The 23,128-nt window shown below is 35.8% G+C and overlaps 1 protein-coding gene across 3 annotated transcripts in view; it reads left to right on the top strand.

Moving 5' to 3' along the window:
- The window catches only part of NELL1 (neural EGFL like 1), a 1,021,326-nt gene that overhangs the window by 839,709 nt on the left and 158,489 nt on the right, over positions 1–23,128 (top strand). The window lies entirely within an intron of this gene.

Raw genomic sequence — 23,128 nt, 5'->3', positions numbered from 1 at the left:
CTGGGGTCACAAAGAGTCGGACATGACTGAGCAACTGAACTGAACTGAACTGAACTGAATAGATAGCTGGAGTCAGGAATGAAACCTAAGAATGCAGGCATTAGTAGCTGGAAAAGGTGAGGAAGCAGATTCTGCTCTCGGCTCTCCAGAAGGTGTACTTCGTCACCTATTTTAGATTTCCAGTCTCTAGAACTGTATGATAATATGTTTGTGTTGTTTTTAATTTTGTGATAATTAGCTACAGAAGCAATAGGAAAATAATACAAAGATAAAGTTACTTTTTTTCTTGTTAATAAATCAATGGTGTTGAGTCTTTTTTAACTTAAATACTTTATTATATTTTCAAAATTCTCTTTTTGGTAAAGTATAGTTTATTTACAATGTTGTATTAGTTTCAAATGTACAGCAAAATGATTCAGCTATACATATATATATAGGCTTTTTCAGATTATTTCCCTTATGGATTATTAAAAAATATATAATATTCCCTGTGCTTTACAGTAGGTACTTTTTGTTTACCTATTTTATACATAATAGTTGGTATCTGCTGTGCTAATTCCAAACTCTCAATATATCCCTCCCCCTTCTTCTTCTCCCTTTGGTTACTGTAAGTTAGTTTTCTATGTCTGTGGGTCTATTTCTGTTTTGTATGTAAATTCATTTGGATCATTTTTCTGAAATCCCACATTTAAGTGATATCATAAGAGATTTGTCTTTCTCTGTCTGGCTTACTTCATTTAGTATAATAAATCTAGATAAATCTAGATCTATCCATGTTCCTGCAAATATTATTTCACTTTTTATGGCTGAATGATATTCCATTGTGTAAATACATCACATCTTCTTTATCCATTCATCTGTCAATGTATATTTAGGTTGCTTCCATGTACAAACAAAATGATACTTTTGAGGGAAGTTATTTAGAGTCTATAGTTTTGCAGATACCTAAATATCCATTATGAAGATAAAAAGACCCTACTAGGTATTGAATCCAATTTCCAAAAGTACTTACATGCTTTCTTTTTTAGGAAGCTACTAGAGATGTGTCTTACTAAAATGAGGATTTAAACAATGGAATGCAGGGAATTTGATAAAGTGATCATCCACACAGGAGACAAATTTCAAAGGATAGGATAAAAAAATTACAAAATCAACTTGAATTAATAATAGTGTGTTTATAGTCATAAAAATGTAAGCACTAAATAATTGGCTGACAAAATTTGTGATAAACTATGTTGGGACATGCAAGAGAACAAAAAGTTGTCCTCATCTTCCAAACAAGAAAGTCAATTGCAAATGTTAGTAATTACACACATCAAGAAATGAGCATTAAAAAGAAGCAATTGAAGCAGGATACAGGATGCTTGGGGCTGGTGCACGGGGATGATCCAGAGAGATGATATGGGGTGGGAGGTGGGAGGGGAGTTCATGTTTGGGAACTCATGTACACCTATGGTGGATTCATGTCAATGTATAGCAAAGCCAATACAGTATTGTAAAGTAAAATAAAGTAAAAATAAAAATTAAAAACATAAAATAGGCAAAACCAATACAGTATTGTAAAGTAAAATATAGTAAAAATAAAATATTAAAAAAAATAATAAAAAATAAAATGTCAACTTAAGTACCAATAAATCTAATTTTAAATAGTGAAAAAAAAAAAGAAGCTATGTATAAATGTGGAGGTAAATACCAAAAGACATAGCTAAAAGAAAAGATCATGCTTTCCTTTGAGGACTGGAGATCAGAAATAGGAAGGATTTGGCTAGAAATACACAAAAAGAAATGCAGTTAGATTGGAAAAGAGAAAACCTTTTGTTCACTGTGGAGTCCATTCCTCCTTTTTCAATAATTCTAGTCTTGAAATTAAGGTTTCCATTGCACTTCTCATCATAATGTTAAATGTGTGTTTATGGTGCCGTTTCCTGCCCTGGTCACTGAGTTCTGCATTCCCAGTGCCAGTACAGTGGGATGCAGTTGGCATACAATCTACTTGAGCAGTGTTCTGTGTCTCATTCATCATCTTATCCCAGAATTTAGTAAAATCCCTGGCATACAATATATATTGGTTGAATAAATGAAATTCAGGCTGAAAATGAATGAATGTATAATCCATTATTATGATTTTATGAGCATCATAAATTTCAGATTAATATAAGAAAGAAGATACTTTTACAGATTTTCAGAGAAGTGAGTGTTTGAAATATTCTTGAGATATGCGAGCACAAATTGTGAATCTCTGTATAGATACATACATTGTTTCACCTTCAAAACTTCAAAGTTCATGATACAATTATGCACACTTTGAGCCAGGTCTCTTCATACTGTACTGAGTAGGCTGATTGTACAGCTGAATCACTGCAGTGATCTTGGTCACTAAATACAATATGCTTCACATTATCAACTGTCTGGAGTTGACATCCCTGTGACCAGTTGTGATACACTCTTCAAAACAATTGCTAAACATTGGTACTCATATAAAGCTGTCTAAAATGAGTATAATTATTTCAGTCTATTATGATAATTATGTAATACTTTTAAAAACATTTATATTTTCCCTGTAACCCAGTGTTTAAGCTTACCAACTCGTTAGATGTCAAGATAGAGTAAATGCCATCCTAGACTTGAATTTGAAGACCTGGATGCAAATCCCATCTTTATAAAACTTAATAATCTCTGTGAGTATGCTTGTAGATTATCATTGCAATAATTCTACATAATAAAGGATTCTAAAACACAATGGTTTACAACAGCAAACATTTATTTTTTTGACTCAGAGTTCTATAGGTTGGCTAAGGGTCTAATGGGTTCAGCAAAAATGGACTGGATTTAAATTCATGTAGTAGTTGGGCTTATGTATTTGCCAGATGTCTATTTATTCTCTTTGATCTTTCAGCTACAGATATTTTCTTCCAGGATAATGACTGAAGCACAGACAACTCATGGAAGAACATTTGAATCTCTGCTTGCATTCCAGTCTCTAATCTTTCGCTGGCCCAAGGATGTGGTCAAAAAGCACATCAGTTGGATATGCATCAGTCAGGGTTCAGTTAGAGAAAAATGAGCTGTTAAACAGAGTGGTTTATTATAGTAAGTGGATCTTACATCAGTGTGCAAAGAGTTGGTTAATTAAGGTCTGATAATAGTATGCAGGAGAATCAGACAAAGGCAGGGTGTGACTTGCCCAGAACGGACAGTTACACTGGTGAAATCTTACCTGGTTTGTGCTCTCAAGCAGCTGGTGCTGAAGCTAGTTAGAACAGTCTGGGGTACATGCAGTTACAGTTAAAGGTGGAAACTATCATCTTGAAAATAAATGATATGGATTTTCAATGAACAGATAAGGTATTTCAAACAATTAGTTTCAGAAAAAGTTTCTAGTTTAAACTTCTTGAGAGAGAAGGAAAGGAGAGCTAGTAGAGAGCTAGTACTGTATTCTGAGATGGCTGGAGACCGTGCCAGGCTACCATCTTTATTCTCCATTTTTCTCGTGTTCTCAGTAAAGCCAGGATTTTGATCTTTTAAGGAGAATAATCATTTGTCAGATAATTCTTTGGCAAAGGAGTGAAACCAAAGGGTTCTCTGGTGGCATTCTTAGCCAATTAGAATACTATGAAGCTGTTATTTTGGGGAATATCTGATGTTGATATTTTTTACATATATATAGGATTTGAATTCAGTTACTGATTGACAAACATTCCAGGAGTGCTCACTTCTTTCCAACTTCCCCACTTATTTTTTCCTGTTAGAATGTTTCAGATGGAAAGGAAATAATTCTTCTTTACTCAAGGCATTTATTTTACAGGATTTATGACTTGAAACCTTTTGTTTTCTTAAAGGAACCATAATGATCACCCTTTGTAGCTGACCTGTCTTTGTTTAGGAGAGACTTGGAGCTGAGAAAAGAAGAAAAATGTGTCTAATTCACAAATGATAAAATATGGCCCCAAAGTTGTTAAAATGCATGCATTGTGATACGAGCCCTGAAAGGTGTAAAAGTGGCCTCATCGAGTGACTTTCTTGGCTGTGATAATCTATGGAAAATCTATGCGTCGTCACATTGGATGTGTAGACCTGCTTAGCAGTGCTACTGGCATTTTCTGGGTGGGAAGTGATAGCTTCACAGTCATGTCCATTTTAACTCTCTATACTGTAGTGTCTGATTCATAGCCAGACCAGTGCATGTTGACTCTGGTCCTATAATTCCTAATGACATAGAATTTTTAAAACACTAATATGAGTGCCATTCTTACATTAAGAGAAAGTGTTTTCAATTTGTTCATGCAAAAAGAAAGATATTGATTTCATAATTTGATTGCTTTGTTCACTAGAACAGTGATTTTAAAGCACTTAACATTAAGCAGAAAAGTAAAAAATGTTTAAAAACTGTTAAACATTGTTCAGACAGTTATATAAAGCTTATGGGCTAAGATTTTAAAGTAACATTGACAGGTTGGGAGTGGGGGTGATGAAAGATGATTCAGATGTCTTCACCAATTTTCAAACCAGGGCTTGAATCTGACTTTTATATTTTAGCTTTTTAAATGATAAAGGAGAATTTCTGACTTTATTAAAACCAGCATATGGAAGTGGAAACTAGTCTGTTAGAGGTACGGAAGCCATGTCAGGCAATGGAGCTTCAATCCTATCTTGGATTGAATTCTGTCTGTAAACACCCTGACTTCAATTCAGTGCACACCAAAGGTATGACTTGCTCTTTCAAGGGGATTTGCTATTCCAAACCCAGACATTCTAAGCTGCATCAGCTTTGAAATTCAAATGCCAGATAATTTGGAAATCACTTTTGAGGAGGAAAATATATTAAGATCCATTTTCCCTTTCTGACTGGATTGATGGCAAAGCCTTTGCATATATACAGGTTAGAAGACACTGTGAGCAGGATGGTCTCTCATCTGTCTGTAAGATAAATTGAGCAGCTTGGTTGACTTGGGATGTGGGTTCACAAAACTTCAGAGAGTGTCTCTGTCAGGAACCCTAAAACCTCTGAGTAGCAACATCTCTTTAGACACAGGAGAGGATCCTAGTACTTTTCTGTCTTATCCTTTGATATGTTGAATTATAAAAGTGATAAAGATAATATTTATTCATCTTATAGAGTTGTGCTAAAAATTAAATAAAATAGACAAAGTTTCCCTACAGTACTTTGAACTTCTGAGATGCTTGTTACACACTCACTTCTTCCATCTATCTACACAGGAATCAGGCTTCCTTTGTGGTTACTGGCTGATAACATGAGTCTATGATGCAAGAATGGAAAAGATAAAAGATATTAAGAATTTGATATCAGAACTAAACATAACAACTGCCTAGTTATGCTGCCTGTTAATCTATTGACTATACTTGACCAACTTTTTTATTGTTTATTTAGCACAATATATATTGTTTATTTAACACAGTATAAACACAGTGATTTTCACATGTAATAGGTTAAAAATCATAGGGAAATATTTCATGTTTCTCATACTATGAAAATCACTCTTGTCTCATTTCCTACAGGCTCAGACAGCTAGCTTAAATAACAAATTAAACGGTTTCCTGTATCTCTGTGGTTTGGATATATAATATATTCATTGCATGCGTGCGTGTTCAGTCGCTTCAGTCGTGTCTGACTCTTTGAGACCCTACGGACTGTAGCCTGCCAGACTCCTCTGTCCATGGGATTCTCTAGGCAAGAACACCAGAGAGGATTGCCATGCCCTCCTCCAGAGGGTCTTCCTGATCCAGGGGATTGGACCCAGGTCTCCAGCATTGCAGATGGATTCTTTACTGCTGAGCCATGGGGGAAGCCCCAATACATTCATTCATTACAGAAAATCAGAATGCCAGAATAGCTGCACTCTATTCTGGAGGAAATCAGACCTTTCTATAGTGACCTATGTGGGTAAACAGAAATTTTATTTCCTTTTTTATTGGAGTATATTTGCTTTACAACGTTGTGTTAGATTCTACTGTACAGCAAAATGAATTGGCCATATGTATGCTTATATCCCCTCTCTTTCAGACTTCCTTCCCATGAAGGTCACCTCCGTTCATTAAGTAGAGTACCCTGTGCTGTACCATGTGTTCTCATTACTTATCTGTTTTATACATTGTGTCAATAGTGCTTATATATCATTCCTAATCTCCCAGTTCTCTCCCTTTTCCCTTTGATATCCCTATATTTGTTCTCTATTCGACCAACCTTTTAATTTAAAAGCTTACTTGAAATGTAAGCTTTTCTTTATAAGTCTTGCATTCCTTTGGTTATTACACTATGTATTGACATTGTAGGTACATTTTAAAGTTGTATTTATTTTGGCTATAGACACTTTCTACATGACTTTTGTAGTATATATAGGATTTGTAGCATTGTATGAATGAGAATAGTTTGAATTCTTATCGAATTCTTATGGACATATTTTTCTACTTTATGCAAATTGGAAAGTTGAGAACTTTTTTTTTCTTGAAGTATAGTTGATTTACAATATTATTTTCAGGCTTACAACATAATGATTCAATATTTTAACAGATTATATTCCAGTAATCAATTATTATAATTTTGGGGGGAAAAAACAAGCATATGACTAGGGTGGAAACAGTATGCAGATTTTAAAAGAAAATCTTTGGGCATCTTCGCTATTCAAAACACATCCAATCTAATTCTTTCAGCTTATGGAGCAAGCTACATTATAATTTAATGATTCTGTTGATTGTAAAGGATGTTTGAGATACCTGCTTTCTGCCTGCCAATAACTTACTTGGCTGACTTCCTTCAAATTTATGCTCATACCTTAAGTTCTCAAAGAGGTCTTTATTTTTCCTGTGTCAAAGGTACTTGTTTTATTTTTTCAAAGAAGCCTGTCTTGACTACTTGTTTTTATTACTACAGCACGTTCCTCTGCCTCACTCCTGGTTCCCCCAATACCCTTTGCCTGTTCTCTATTTTCTTTTTTCCAAAATTATTGTACTTTCCAAAATCCTATGTCATCTAACTGTTTATTATAATTATCATTTACTGGTTCTCTCCTGCTGGAAGCACGTAAATTTCACTGGGGGAAATCTGCTGATTTGTTTTGTTCCCTGATACATCCCAGAGACGTCTAGCACATTCACTAAATATTTGGTAAAGATTATAATACAAGATACTTAAACAACAAAGAGAGTCAGCTCTGATTCCTATAAAATATTTCTAAGGCAGAACTTAGGATTTACATATTTTCTGTAGATTTACCATAATGAGTTTGAGAAGGAGGCAGTCTAATTATTAGAAAATAAACATCCATTTATGCAAATTCTGGTCTGTTTACGTTTTTGCTGTAGTTGAGAGAAGTTCCCTTCTGTGTTAGCACCAATGGGGAACCCTGTGCTTTGAGTGACCAGAATTATTTCCTGCTCCTCTCCCCTTGTCCCTTTGTCCTTTTGCTCAATGCACTACTTCTGCAGTTTTTCACGTTTAAGCATGTTGTGTCTTTGCTATTAGCTATCTCTCAAAAGGAATAGAGTTAAGGCGTTAGGAATGTGGATTCTGAACTCAAACTGCTTGTCTCTTTACCTTTAACCCACTTTTGCTGGTTGAATGTGGCATTGTTGTTTAACCACTAAGTTGTATCTGTTTCTTTGTAACCCTCAAGACAGCAGCGCACCAGGCTCCCCTGTCCTTCACTATCTCCCGGAGTTTGCTCAAATTTATGTCCATCTAGTCGGTGATGCCATCTAACCATTTCATCCTCTGCTGCCCTCTTCTCCTTTTTGCCTTCAATCTTTCCCAGCATCAGGGTCTTTTCCAGTGAGTTGTCTCTTCACATCAGGTGGCCAAAGTCTTGGAGCTTCAGCTTCAGTATCCAGCTTTCCAGTGAATATTCAGGGTTGATTTCCTTTAGAATTGACTGGTTTAATCTCCTTGCAGTCCAAGGAACTCTCTGGGTTATTTTCTTTACTATTTTGTATCCAATGTACCCATCTACAAAACACTTGCATCTTTTTATAGGGCTATTTTATGAAAGAGTAAGATCTTTGGGGAAGCACTTGTAAGAGTGTCTGCTGCTGCTGCTGCTGCTAAGTCGCTTCAGTCGTGCCCGACTCTGTGCGACCCCATAGACGGAAGCCCCCGATCCCTGGGATTCTCCAGGCAAGAACACTGGAGTGGGTTGCCAGTTCCTTCTCCAATGTATGAAAGTGAAAGTGAATTCGCTCAGTTGTGTCCGACTCTTCGTGACCCCATGGACTGCAGCCTACCAGGCTCCTCCGTCCATGGAATTTTCCAGGCAAGAGTACTGGAGTGGGGTGCCATTGTCTAACATATAGTAAACTCAAGACTAAAAGGATACAATGAAAGTCAATTTAATTTTGTCTTATTGTTCAGTCACTAAGTTGTGTCCAACTCTTTGTGACCCCATAGACTGCACCATGCCAGTTTTCCCCATCTTTCACCATCTCCCTAAGTTTGCTCAAACTTATATCCCTAGAGTAGGCAATGCCATCCAACCACCTCATCCTCTGTTGGTCCCTTCTCCCGCTGCCCTCAGTCTTTCCCAGCATCAGAAACTTTTCCATTGAGTTAGTTCTTTGCATCAATCACATGGCCAAAGCATTGGAGCTTCAGCATCAGTCCTTCCAATGAATATTCAGGACTGATTTCCTTTAAGATTGACTGGTTTGATCTCCTTGCAAACCAGGGGACTCTCAAGAATCTCCTCCAACACCACAGTTCAAAAGCATTAATTCTTCAGTGCTCAGCCTTCTTTGTTAAGTCCAGCTCTCACATCCATACCTGACTACTGGAAAAACCATAGCTTTGACTAGATGGACCTTTGCTGACAAAATAATGTCTCTACTTTTTAATATGCTGTCTGGATTTGCCATAGCTTAGCTTCCAAGGAGCAAGTGTCTTTTAATTTTATGGCTACTGTCACTATCCACAGTGATTTTGGAACCCAAGAAAATAAAGTCTGTCACTGTTTTCATTGTTTCCCCATCTATTTGCCATGAAGTGATGGGACTCAATGCCATGATCTTAGTTTTCAGAATGTTGAGTTTTAAGCCAGCATTTTCTCTCTCCCCTGTCACCTTCATCAAAAGGCTCTTTAGTTCCTCTGTTTTCTGCCATAAGGGTGGTATCATTTTGTTGATATTTCTCCTGGTAGTCTTGATTCCAGCTTGTGATTCATCCAGCCTGTCATTTCACATGATGTACTCTACATATAAGTTAAATAAGCAGGGTGAAATATACAGCCTTGACATTCTCCTTCCCAATTTTGAATCAGTCTGAAGTGGACTATAAATGTACTGGGTGTAAGGACTGCCTAGTCTTCATGTTTTTCTGCTTGTCCACCAGTTTTCTGAATAATTCTTTGGGCTTTCAGCATCCTGTTTGGCTGGTTTTAACTACTTTGAAGGCAAATGGTTTCATGATGTCTCTAAAGATAACTACAAAAATATAAAGCAAAATGAATTTCACACATTGATGATGTTCTCTTATTATAGTGGCTACTTTTTGAGGAACTCAGAATGAAAATACTTGTAATTATTGGTTCTTAGAGCTATTAGCTTCGTGATTCTTTGTCCTAAACCTTACATCATTCAGCTGAAATCCTAACAACTGTTGATACCCCTCACTAAAGGACCCAGGATAAACCTATATAGTTCGGTTTACTATTTGCTACAACAAGGAACATTGCACAAGATTGGAGATCTCACAAAAAAGTGTTAGAAGATGACTGTGTGATTTCATCTTGTGTTAAGTTTGGGGAGGTTTCAAGGGCTATATGACTCTGTTATGGATTCCTTACTTTTTTGAGTTGGGGTAAATGCATGACTGGGATATCTTAGTAATTCTTTTGTATAGGAATTAGTATAAAAATTAAGTAGCACTAAAGTTATAATTGCTAAACAAGCAGCAGCAGTCACTATTACCTGAAAGTGGAAACTGTTTAAATTTTTTGTCAGTGTGCACTGAACTCTTACCTTTATCTGTGCTCATACATGACTTAAAAGGTATATTACTTTGGTCATACTCTTTCATAATCACTGAACAATTCCATGTGAAATAGTTTACGTTCAGCAGTATATCATGATCTAAATATTAGAGCCAGGCTGGGTACCAGGTGAAACTTATCAGAGCTGCTTTTTTTTCCTACAACTTTCTATGACTTTTTAACTTTTCTACTTCATCGCTCAAACTCTCAGGATGATATGGGTCTTGTTCTGATACTCCAAACATCCAGTCACAGACACATCATCTCACTTAGTTTATCTGCTCTCTAGACTTGCTCATGGTTTTGTGTGCCTCACCCACCAAATCCCTTTTCCCTTCTAGTAGTGGGTTAACTTCACATCAAGTTAAAAGTTGTGTTATCTCTTTTGGTCATTTGAATCAAATTAGTGACTTCCCCAGTGAAGAGGAAGCCTGGAGGCTCATCAGAGGGACCTGATATCTATCCTCAGTTTCCCTCTCATTCCCACCAGACAGTACTGCCGAGACTTTAATGAGCCTTACAGGATCACCTGTCCAATCCATGAGTTCATGAATACTCTTGTGTCAGTGTTGGTCATTTTAGACATGCCTGTTTTCCACACCTGAACTAGATGTTGTTTTCCACAGACAGGAACCAAGTCTGTTTTTATCCCTCACAACATGTAGTACAATAATGAGCATGTTGAGGCAGTCAGGAAATGCTTCACAGAATGATTGGCTAGAACACCAGAAAACAGGAAACTCTATTTTCTATTTTTTCTATTTTTTTCTATTTTCTCATAGTGACTCATGTTGTCACTATGAGAATAAGCCAGCTTCCACATGACACTTTTTTCTAGATAATAAGTATATTCTGGTTAAATGTGGAATGGTGAAAACAAAACAAAGTAGCCTTACTAATTCTGATTCTGTTACATTTTTTTAATTGCAAGATCTATTTTTACACTTGTTTTAACATTTCTACTCTCATTTTCCATTTCCTGTAGCCCTATGTTTGTTATAAGCTTCTCTTTTTTCTACCACTTTGTCATAGATTATTATAGAGAATCTATATATATTTGCCAACATTGTATACTGTTTTGGGATTCAGTTCAGTTCAGTCACTCAGTCGTGTCCGACTCTTTGCGACCCCATGAATTGCAGCACACGAGGCCTCCCTGTCCATCACCATCTCCCGGAGTTCACTCAGACTCACGTCCATCGAGTTGGTGACGCCATCCAGCCATCTCATCCTCTGTCGTCCCCTTCTCCTCCTGCCCCCAATCCCTCCCAGCATCAGAGTCTTTTCCAATGAGTCAACTCTTCGCATGAAGTAGCCAAAGTACTGGAGTTTCAGCTTTAGCATCATTCCTTTCAAAGAAATCCCAGGGCTGATCTCCTTCAGAATGGACTGGTTGGATCTCCTTGCAGTCCAAGGGACTCTCAAGAGTCTTCTCCAACACCACAGTTCAAAAACATCAATTCTTCAGTGCTCAGCCTTCTTCATAGTCCAACTCTCGCATCCATACATAACCACTGGAAAAACTATAGCCTTGACTAGACAAACCTTTGTTTTGGGATTAGGAAGCTCCAAAAGCCATTCCCAAAAGTTTGTTTTAACCACTTCAATGAACACTTCTAATTATATTCTCTTTTAATATGTTACTTTGGCAGAATCTTCAGTATCTCCCTTTTAAAGACTCAGGTAACTGTACTAAATAAACATTGAGAACTTTGTCCTTATGGTCAACAATCACAGCCTTAAGAATAGGCTATTTGAATTGATAATCTGGTATTTTGTATTTATTTACAAACAGAAGAATGAAAGGAAAATGATTAAGTGAAAGCCTTCTGAAAAGAGAAAAAATTTTATCCTACCTATTGCTTGCACAGGAAAAGAACATCTCTTGCCCACTATTTTTATTTGAGCTCAAAATGTGTAACTTCTCATAGTTCACTGGATTTACTAAATGTTTGACATAAAAAATGGAGACTATTTTGGCAACATATAATTATTATTATTTGGTTAAATACATAACTTCTTTTCCTTTTTACTTGTCTCTCACCTAATTAAATGTGATGTGGAATGGAATTTTTGTAATGCATCAGTGCATTCCTTTAAAACCAAGCAGTGCCAGCCCCTTCTGTGCTTTGATAAGGTTACATAAGGTGGTTATGAATTATTAATCCTCTTTTTTACCTTTTCTGCTCAATTTTATGACGGTAACATTAATGATAATGGCTGGATCCAAAGAAAGTAAAATAAGCATTTCCTGTCTTACTATATTGTAGACTTTTAAAAGGTTAATCCATCAGACAAAGCTTACGGTTGAGGTGGGACACAGATTGAACTGGAAGGCAATATGGTTCAAAATAGTGAAGGTGGGTATTTGAGAGAATGGAGAGAATTCCCAGGTGGAAATCTAGGCTACAGACAAGTTTACTAAGAAATAACTAGACCTAAGAAGTAATGAAACACCATGACAGGGAAGAAGAAAGTCAGTGGATAGTCAGATGGGTAGGAAGACCCTGACTCAGCTTCTAGTCTTCATTTCTTAAGACAGAATCCCAGCTCTGGATGTTGTCGACTAAAACGATACAGTTGCAACCTGAAAGTAGAGAGTTATTTTATTTGGTAGGAATGTTTAGAACTCTGACCCCAGTTGACAGCATCTCAGTAGCTCTGAGAAAACTGCTCCAAGGAGGCAGGACAGAAAGTCAAGCTATATACAAGTTTTCAACAAAAGGAGGAGGCAGTCTGACCATCAAAGATCAGGTTATCAAGTTAAGGAATTTTGCATTCTGTGTATGGGAAGACTCCAGCCTCTGGGCTCACTGCATTCATTCCTTTCACACTCCCTGCAGCTTTCTGGGGTCAATCCTGTTTCCTTGCTCTCTGCTTCTTGCATTCCCCCAGCTCCTCAGCAGTCACCATGAAGGGTGGCAGCATCGGCTGGATTGCAGTTTTGAGAGCACTCATTCACGTTTGGAGGCCCGAAATCACTGTGGCTTGTCATTTCTTGTTTACTGATGTGGCAGGAGATATTTTTATTTCACAGTGTTATAAAGTATAAGGGAGTGAGAAGGCCACAAGAACAAGACAGATTTTAATCAAGGTTACACCTGGAAGGTATAGAAAATGTAGGCCAAGCACTGAGTGAGCTGGTTTTATACATTAAAAGTATTTAATATACTCTGATAATGGAGAAGCGGACTGATCTCTGATTACTAGTAGGAGTAATATGTGCAGATGGGGATCAGGTGGCCAGGGACACACAGAGCTAGTTTACAGGGCGAGGGATAAGGGGACATGCAGTTGCTGCAACCCCTTGTTCAGTGTTCACCGATGTAAAGCGTAATCAGTGAACTAATGACTCTGGAGCCAAGGATCTTGCTTTGGGGAGCTTTTCTTGCTAATATAGTATCATCTTTGATTTAGCCAAGAAAATGATTATTCCAACTGTATACCATATTTTAACTTCTATGTTTTAGGTATTGAGTGTGTCCCTCATATACTTTTCATCCACTCCATACTTCACGGAAGGAAGCACTTTACCAGATCTCCCTCCTGTCCTCCTGGGATTTCCTGAAACCACTCATTCATAACCATTTCTATCAACAGACATTACCCATGTTGTCAGTCTCCAATTACATTACATGGGCTAGCTCCCTCACATTCTGGTGACTAATACAATATTTAGAGCATAAAGCTAGACATTCTTGGGAAAGAAAAAATGAGGTCTATTATTTGCCTTTAAGTTGCTTGCTTTCTTACAAAGGGAGGCATGAGTAGAGAGCAGGGAAAAAACATTGATCATATCAGGTATCGAAATTTTTATTGATTCATAGATGAAGGGACTTGGAAACTGAAGAATCTGTGTGTCAAGAAGGAGGCAGTGACAGTTAAGAAGAATGGGGAGGAAGGAAGTCGCTGAGATTCCAAAGGAACAAAGCCATGCACATTCTTTGAGAGAGTAGTTTCAGCAGAGTGTCGGGGTCCCAGGATTGCTCATCTTCCTAAGAAGAGTCTGGAACTCTCATTTATTGTTTGCAGACCAGAGTTGGGTTAAAGGCTTTTAACCTCTGAGAATCACTTTACCTGAGCGAGTTGCTGAAGATGTGAAATGTTTATGGAAAGCAGGAATTAGAGGTGTTATCTATACTTAGTTCACAGCTCTACAGAGCCTGCTGTGTTTTTGCAAATGCCTTTATTGTTAAATCTCTTTTATCTTACCCCCCATGTGTTACAGACCAGAATCATTTTCAACACCACCAATGAACTGGTTCTATTCTCCAGAACACTGCTATTTTCCCAAACCACACTTGTTCCCTCTGTCTCAGTTCTCTTCCCTGTTCACCCTTCAAAAATGTGCCTGTCTCTCAAATCCCTCAGGTTTATGTTTCTTCAGACTAACTGGAACCACCATATCTTCCCTCATCCTGGGCTGTGTGTGTGTGTTTACTACTCATTTATCATTCGACATACTTTGTTATGTTCTGAATTGTCCTTTGATGTGTTTTATCCTTCCTATTGTATTAAATAGTTATCTGGAGATAGGGTAGTACGGCTTTGTGTTTTCACACTATGCTGTGTTTATTTGATATGCACAATCATTAAAGGCTATCTGATGTTAATTTTGCATTAGATCTGCATGTAAATCATAACTCTCAAGCCGTGGTTTTCTAGCTCTAAAATTGGGAATAAGGACACATGTTTCCCAGATCATCTGAAGATTGAGATTATGTATGTTAAGACTTTGCCACCTTAGTTTCTTTATAGATGTTAGTTCTCTTTTCTTGTTGATCATTTGGTAAGATCTGGTATCAGTAGGCAGTACATCTTCAACAAGGTATTTCAGTAGCTTTGGCTGAGCAGATAGCCTTGCAGTAAATTTAAGTTGGCCTGTTTCTTCATTGGCTATACTGTGAAAACTTGGGTAGCAAAAATCCAGTTTCATGAAATATATTTCTAACCAGAAATGTTACCTTACTTTCCTTGTCCCCTAGATAGATTTTTTTTTCTTTAATGTATACTGCTGCTGCTGCTGCTAAGTCGCTTCAGTCGTGTCTGACTCTGTGCAACCCCATACAGGGCAGCCCACCAGGCTCCCCCATCCCTAGGATTCTCCAGGCAAGAACACTGGAGTGGGTTGCCATTGCCTTCTCCAATGTATGAAAGTGAAAAGTGAAAGTGAAGTTGCTCAGTCGTGCCTGACTCTTAGTGACCCTGTGGACTACAGCCCACCAGGCTCCTCCATCCATGGGATTTTCCAGGCAAGAGTACTAGAATGGGGTGCCATTGCCTTCTCCTTTAATGTATGGGAATGATTTAATTAAAATAACTAGCAAAGCAAAAGGATAGCTACAGTCTCCTATAATGTAAATTCATCTTCAATTTCTTCATACTGATCCCATCATCAGAAAAGACATATTTTTGTTTCACTTACTAAAATAGAAAAGAAACTGGACTGATTGTTTAAATGATTTACAGCATTCGCCTAGTCACCCTGTTCACTCTGTTAATGCCTATTCATTCTTCAAGTGTCAGTTTAGATAAATCTACTCTAAGAAGAAACCTTTCTCATTTGCTAGGGTTATGATTCAAAGCTTTGCTTCTGGAATTCTTTGAATCAACTCTGTATTATCTCTGGCCAAATACTTGCTGATTTGTCTTATCCAACAATAGAGAATAAGCTTCATGATTGTAAGGTTCCTGTTCATCTCAGTCATTGATGATTCTTTACTCTCCAGCACATCAACCCCTTCAGAGGAAGGAGGCAATAAGTATTTATTGAAGGCAGTAAATAATGGGTCAACAGGAAGAAAGCTGGACTAAATTCATTTTAATTAAACATGAAATGCAACCATTCAGGGCAGTCCAGTTGTATCAATTGCTCTACTTAAATTAGGGAGGGCATTTAGATAAAGTCCTCCAACATCAAACATATTGGATCATTTTGCATATGTTAATTGAACGCTTGTTAGTGCCTAGAACTCTGACAGGTTCAATAGAGGCATCTCTTGCTCAGAGATACATAGTGCAAGAACTAGACGGAAAGAAGTGGGTCTCTTAACAGAGCTTTGGAGGTGAGGCAGTGTACTTACCAGCGACATGTTAGCTTCATATTGGAGAGTGTACATAAGCTGGAGGTGAAGCCAGCAGTGCAGACGCTGTGTACATGGCTGAGGCCACTAACACTCTAAGATCATGAAGTAGAAATTAGCTACAATTCGCTTTCCTATCCCCATAAGTGAAATGTTTGTTGTTTTTGTCTTTTCATTCTACACTTCTTTTTTTGTGTACTTATTATGAGCTACTAGGATGTAAATGCTTAATGAATAATTTTCAATATTTATATTATTGAATGAGTGCAGTTGTTTAGATAGCTCCTAGTAAGAAGCAGGACATGATATTCATGAAACTTGGAAACATCTTTTGTCTCTTTTTTTTATTTTCTTCAAAACGGAAATTGATTTTTTTTTTGTTTTTATTTCATTTAAAAGGAAAGCCATTTATTTTCTTCTCTGATTAAAAATGTGCTGCAGTTTCATTGTAGAACACTGAGATGATATAAAGTTTAAAATGGAGAATAATGATCCCTTTTGTTCCTCCAGCCAGAGATAACTCAAGTTAACACTGTGTTTGTACAATTACTGACATTTTCGCTCTGAGCATACATGTATACACCACCACCACACAACAGCACTCACTCAAGGCATGCATATAAATTGACGTCACACTATAAGATGAAAGTGAAATCATGCTGTTGAGACTTCTAAACTGTTTTTCCTTAGCAGAATATATTTTTTAAACAGACCTACATTATCATCACCATAAGCAGTTTCTTACCACTGAACAACAAAGGTAAATCTGCTGGTTTACTGGCTTTAGAAATGCTGTGACCATCTATGTGCTTCATCTCTGCAAACTGGGAGATTTGATTCTCAGATAAAAGTCCTGGAAGTGAAATGGTTCTCTGGTTATATATGCATTTAGAGATTTGTCACCAAAAGTCACATTTTTCTCTTTGCGATTTATACTTAACTGATTTTCCCTCCAACTGTAATACAGTTCCCATTCTGACACCATATCATTTTGAATATGATTGTTATTTTGAGTGTTTGATAATATTACAATTGAAATTTAGATTAAAAACAGTTTGTCCAATGGAATACTACTCAGCCATAAAAAGGAACAAAATTGAAATCTGTGCTTGGTGAGGTGGATGAACCTACAATCTGTCATACAGAGTGAAGTAAGTCAGAGAAAAATATCATATATGAATGATATATGGCATTTAGAGAAATGATGCTGAATCATCTATTTGCAGAGCAGGAATAGAGACACAGATGTAAAAAAATGGACTTGTGGACACAGCATGGGAGGGGGGAGAGTGGGATAAATTGGGAGAGTAGCATTGACACATATGCCCTGCCGTGTACCAAACAGATAGCTAGTGGGAAGCTGCTGTGCAACACAGGCGCTTGGCTTCGTGCTCTGTGATGACCTAGACGGGTGGGATGGGGGCATGGGTGGGAAAGATGCGCAAGAGGGAAGGGATATATATTTATAGTTGATTCATGTTGCCATACAGCAGAAACTAACACAGCATTGTAAAGCAATTATCCCCCAATTGAAAAAATAATAATGCTACCAAAACAATCAATCAAAAACACAGTTTTTCCTGATCATAAAATAATATATCTTATTGATCTTAGAAAACTTAATGCTACTGTTATTATGTTGTGGTTTTTTTTTTGCATTTTGTTCATGTTTTATTCTACCCAGAGAATCTCTTTACTATTTTCAATTTTTAACTTACTAGTATTTCTTAAGATCATCTTAATAATTTTTGCATGTCATTATAATTTATTTATAATTATTTTTTTGCATAATATTAAGTTCACCCAAATGCCTACATATACATATACATGTGTATATATTTTATTTTTTAACACCTTGTTGTGGTCTAATTGCCATAGGAAAAAACAGCTACTTTTTAAAGTATACAATTTGATAAGTTTTTATATAGATGTTTTGGTGAAAATAGCAATCATTATAAAGTGTCCTCATCTGTCTTTGTAATTTACTCTCCTACTCGTCTCTACCTCCTCTCCAATGAAAAACCACTGAACTGTTTCTCTGAGTATACATTTGTTTGCATTTTAGAGTTTTATATCAGTGGAATCATACAATGTGTCCTCTTTTTCTTTTCCCAGTATTTTTTTACTCCAGAATTATTATTTCAGGTGTCTAATGGTATCTTATATATTTTTTTGTGTGGCTGTCATATGCATTTTTCTTTCATTAGCAAAATAGTGTTTGACATCCTTCCATATACTCATTTGATATCATATTCTCCTATGTGAAGTTTCTGTTCAACTTTTCTAAACACTGTTAACATTGGGCTGTTTTCTCTTTATTGACTTTTGAGAGGTCTTGTGTATATATTTGGATAAAATTCCTTTATCTGATAGATGCTTTGCAATTATTTTCTCCCAGAGTGTGGACTGTATTTTTAATCTCTTAACAGTTTTTCTGAAGAGGAAGCGTCTTTAATTTTGATGGAGTCCCATTTGTTCTCTTATAGATTGTGCTTTGGATGTTAAATCTAAAAAATGTTTGAATAACCCATTGTCACGAAAATTTTCTCCATTTTTTCCCCTAGAAATTTTAATATTTTAATTGTTATATTTAGGTCTATTCTACTTTTTGAATTACTTTTTTAAATGAGGAAAAGTATGAATCAATGTTTTATTTTTCTCTTAATTATGTATATTCATTGCTCTATCATCATTTGTTGAAATGACTTACCTTCCTGTCTGAATTGTTTTTGCACCCTTGTCAAAAATTAGTTGTCCATATAAACGTGTCATTTGTGAGTGAGTCTATTTCTGGACTCTGTTTTCCATTGATTTATTTGTCTATCTTTAAACCAACACTACATGAATTTATCATTGTAACTTGACAATAAGCCATGGAACAAGGTATAGTTAACCCTCTATCTTTTTTGTTTTTCAAAATGATTTCATCATTTTTAAAAGCTATCAAAATACGTCTCCAATTTGCTTTGCTGGTGATCTATTAACACTGATGAAAATGGATAATTATGATACCTCTGTGATGTACTTCTGGGAGGTCAGAAAAAGTAGAAATTTATTGTCATTATTTTATTGTTCATTTAATTTAAAAAATAAAATAAATATTCATCCAAAAATATAAAGACTCCTTTGATCTGATAGAATAGCTAAAAAAAAAAGTGAACCATCTTTGTCTTTCTCTTTTTCATTATAATTTCACTGTGGTCAACCTGAGAGATAAATCTAAGGGATTGCCAATGAATGTTCTACATAGCTTTAAAGAAGAAGAAAACAAACAACACAAGAGTTAATTTAGAAGAAAAGTCTTCCCGGCTCTGTCTGCTATAGTGCATTTTTTAAAATGTATCACTGTTTGAACATTGATATTTACAACTATGAACAAAAATATGATTTATGCTATTAAGGGAGAAGCAGATATAATTGGCCTATCGTATGATGATGCTAATTGAAATCTGGATGAAAATTAGAAATGATGCAATTGTGTGTTGGAAACCTTAACAACTTTGAAATTACAACTGAAAAACAGAAAATGTTACAAAGTCACTAAAGGCACAAAAATTCCATCCTGAAACACCGTTATGTTCAAGTCTCCATGATGAGTCGGAAAAAGGGCTATATTCAGACTAACTTATCTGGAAGAAAGCAAAATATGTCATAAAGGAAGGGTGGGACCGCACACAATGAGAGTCAATTCCAAATCTGCTATTGCTTATGAGATATTTGAAGAGTCCCTTTCTCGGTTTTCCCTGGTGGCTCAGAGAGTAAAGCGTCTGCCTGCAGTGCAGGAGACCCGGGTTCGATCCCTGGGTTGGGAAGATAGCCTGGGGAGAAGGAAATGGCACCCTACTCCAGTACTCTTGCCTGGAAAATCCCATGGACGGAGGAGCCTGGTGGGCTGCAGTCCATGGGGTCGAAAAGAGTCGGACACGACTGAGCAACTTCACTTTCACTTTCTTTCACTTTTCTTAGTTTCATGTTAGAATGATAGTCCCTGATTTTTAATTTAGAATAGACTGCTTACTTGAATGCATACATTTTATTAAATAAAAACATATATTTTTAGAAACGAATGTTGGGGAATGAACAGAAGAGAGGTTTTGTGTCATGCGCTGTGCAAAACATTTCATTAGTATCTTTTGATTTAATTCCTTGAACAACATAACAAGGATGATAAATCATTTTATTGATTATGAAATAAAGATTGACATTGGTTTGGGAACTTTGGAAAACTCCTAAGTGTTAGAACTGGGATCTAGCCTCAGTATTTTATGACTGCAAAGCCTAAGTTTTTCCTGAAGAGAGGTATCTAAATATATTATCATAAAAGAACTGTGAGCCAGATTATAAACAGGTTATTCTTCAGAGGCTGCATTTAGACTCTCGACTTGGTAATTCCATTTATGTTCAGTCCCCAGAAAGAAATGTAATAATAAAAGATTCTGGGAAAATAGGATCAGGAATTCACGTTAAATTATATCTGGTGGACTAAGAGAGAATGACAGGTATTTTAATTCAGCCTGACAGGTGCTAAAATGTTTAGAGGCGACAAAGACTTTAGAGAGACTGCTTTTTCTCCCCTAAAAGAAATAAAATCCTTTTAAGAAGTTCCTTAATTAATGCCTTGTAGTGTGTGTGTGTATGTGTGTACTCGTGTGTCTGTGTTTGTGTGGGCAGCATTGTCTAAAATGATATTCAGTTTCCATCAGAATATGTTATGGACCTAAAGTATTTGGGGAAAACTTTCACAGTAACACTTTAAATTACTTTGACATGGAGATGTGAATTGTTTCCAGGAAGGAAAAATGGGAGAGGGGAAGAAGGAAACATTTATTAATGTTTCTGTTGTTATGCTAGAAATTTTCACATGTAAAACCTTATTTGCTCTTCAGAACAAGTCTGAGGAAAGATGGAAAGATCAGAGCACGGGATATTCATCGTCATTCATTACGTGATGTCTAATATCTTAAAAATAGTTCATGTATTTTGCCTGGGTGTTTTAGTTGTATCAGGTGGATGAAATTAGCCCCTATTCTCTCTTTTAGCTAAAATTGGAAATCATCTGTTTTTTTGGTTGTTGTTGTTTTTTTCCTTGAATGGCTTTAGTAGTTAGTTGATGTAAATTGTTTAATTTATAGTTATTTATAATATTTTCTATCAATTTGATATCTCTAAAATCCATAGTTTTAATTTGTGTGGTCTTCCTTTCTGTTCATAGTTCTGCCCAGAAGTTTATTCATAGTATTGTCCTTTTCAAAGAATCAGACTTGGAATTTGTTGCTTTTCCTCTATTGCTTATCCATTTCCTGTATTAATGATTATTTCTCTTATCTTTAGTATTTTCTTCTTTTTGTTTACTCTGAGTATGATTTGTTTTTTTCAAAGCTTCTTAGGGTAGAAGTTTAGGTCACTGGTTTGAAATCTTATATATATATATATATGTGTGTATATATATATTTGATGCTCTAAATTTCCCTTTAATCCCTGCTTTAACAACATCCCACACATTTTCATATTTTCTGTTTTCATTTTCATTTAATTCAAAATACAGTATAATTTTACTTGTGCCTTTCCTTCTGATCCATGGAAGTGTGTGTGCTTAATTTCTGAGAATTTGAGAAATATTTCAAATATATATTATTTACTTCTGTTTTAATTCTAATTTTAGAATGTAACATTCTCTATATGATTTGTCTTTTTAGTTTCTTAAGAATTTTTTTAAGAATCCAGAATATAGTCAAACTTATTAAATGTTCCTTGTGCTTTTCAAGAGAATTTTGTGTGGAAAATTTTGTAAATGACATTAGAGCAGGTTGATTGTTCAAATTTGATCAATATCTAATTTTACAGCTTCCAAAGTCTACTTTCTCTTATATTACTATAGTTACTCTAGTTTTCTCTTAATTATTATAGGCATGGTAAGTTTTTCCATGTCTTTGTTGTTACGTTTCAACTACATACTTTGATAGCATATGATTGGGAATTGCTTTTTTATCCAGTCTCACAATTTCTGCCTTTTAATTGAAATGGTTAGGCCATTTGTACTTAATGTAATTGTTTTATGGCGGGGTTTTAACCTACTGTATTGTTCTTCATATTTTATTTATACCTTCTATTCTTTATCCGCCCTTTTTTCCCACCTTCTTTAAGATTCTTTTTATGATTCCATTTTATCTTCACTATTAACTTATTAGCCATAACTCTTTGTTTTATTTTTCAGATGTTGCTTCAGGGTTTACAATATACATCTTTAACTTATCAGAGTCTATGTTTAGTCACTCAGTTGTGTCCAACTCTTTGCAACCCTATGAACTATACAATGGGATCCTCCAGGCAGGAATACTGGAGTGGATAGCCATTCCTATCTCCAGTATCGTAGTCTGCTGCTGCTGCTGCTAAGTCGCTTCAGTACCTTCAAATAATATTGAATTGTCCCACATATAGTGCAAGCACTTTATCACAGGTTTATTTTTTTTTTTTTTTGGTTTTTACAACAGCAAATTTCTATTTTTCCCCTTCCTAGCCTCTGTGCTATTTTTGTCATATATTTGATTTCTCCATATATTATAAACTCCAAAATATATAAATATTAGGCCTTTAAGGCCAACTTATCCTTTTGGAGGTAGGAATGAGAAAAGATGTCTTTTATATTTACTTATTTGTTTAGCTCTTTCACAGCTCCTTAATCTTTATTTTTTTCATTCAAATTCCTTCAGTGTGAAGAATTTCCTTAAGCATTCAGTGTACTGTAAGTTGGCTGGTGATTGATTCAGCTTTTGTTTGCATGAAAATGCCTTTTTACACCTTGATTATTGAAAGGTATCTTCACTGAATGCAGAATTAGAGGTTGACAGTTTTTCCTTTCAATACTTTAAGCAACTGTCTTTCTGATTTGAATTTTGCTTGAAGAGAAATAAGTGATCATTCTTATCATTACTACCTTTTATAGAAGGTATTTTTATTCTGATGGCTTTTAAACATGTTTTCATACCTAATTTTTATCCATTTGATTAATATTTGCCTTGGTGGGGTTTTCTTTATGCTGTTTTTTTTTAATTTCTTAAATATATAATATTA

Source organism: Oryx dammah, unplaced genomic scaffold (genome assembly GCF_014754425.2).
Source record: "Oryx dammah isolate SB20612 unplaced genomic scaffold, SCBI_Odam_1.1 HiC_scaffold_15, whole genome shotgun sequence".
NCBI classification, from domain to species: Eukaryota; Metazoa; Chordata; class Mammalia; order Artiodactyla; family Bovidae; genus Oryx; species Oryx dammah.
This window is presented reverse-complemented; position numbering and strand designations above follow the sequence as displayed.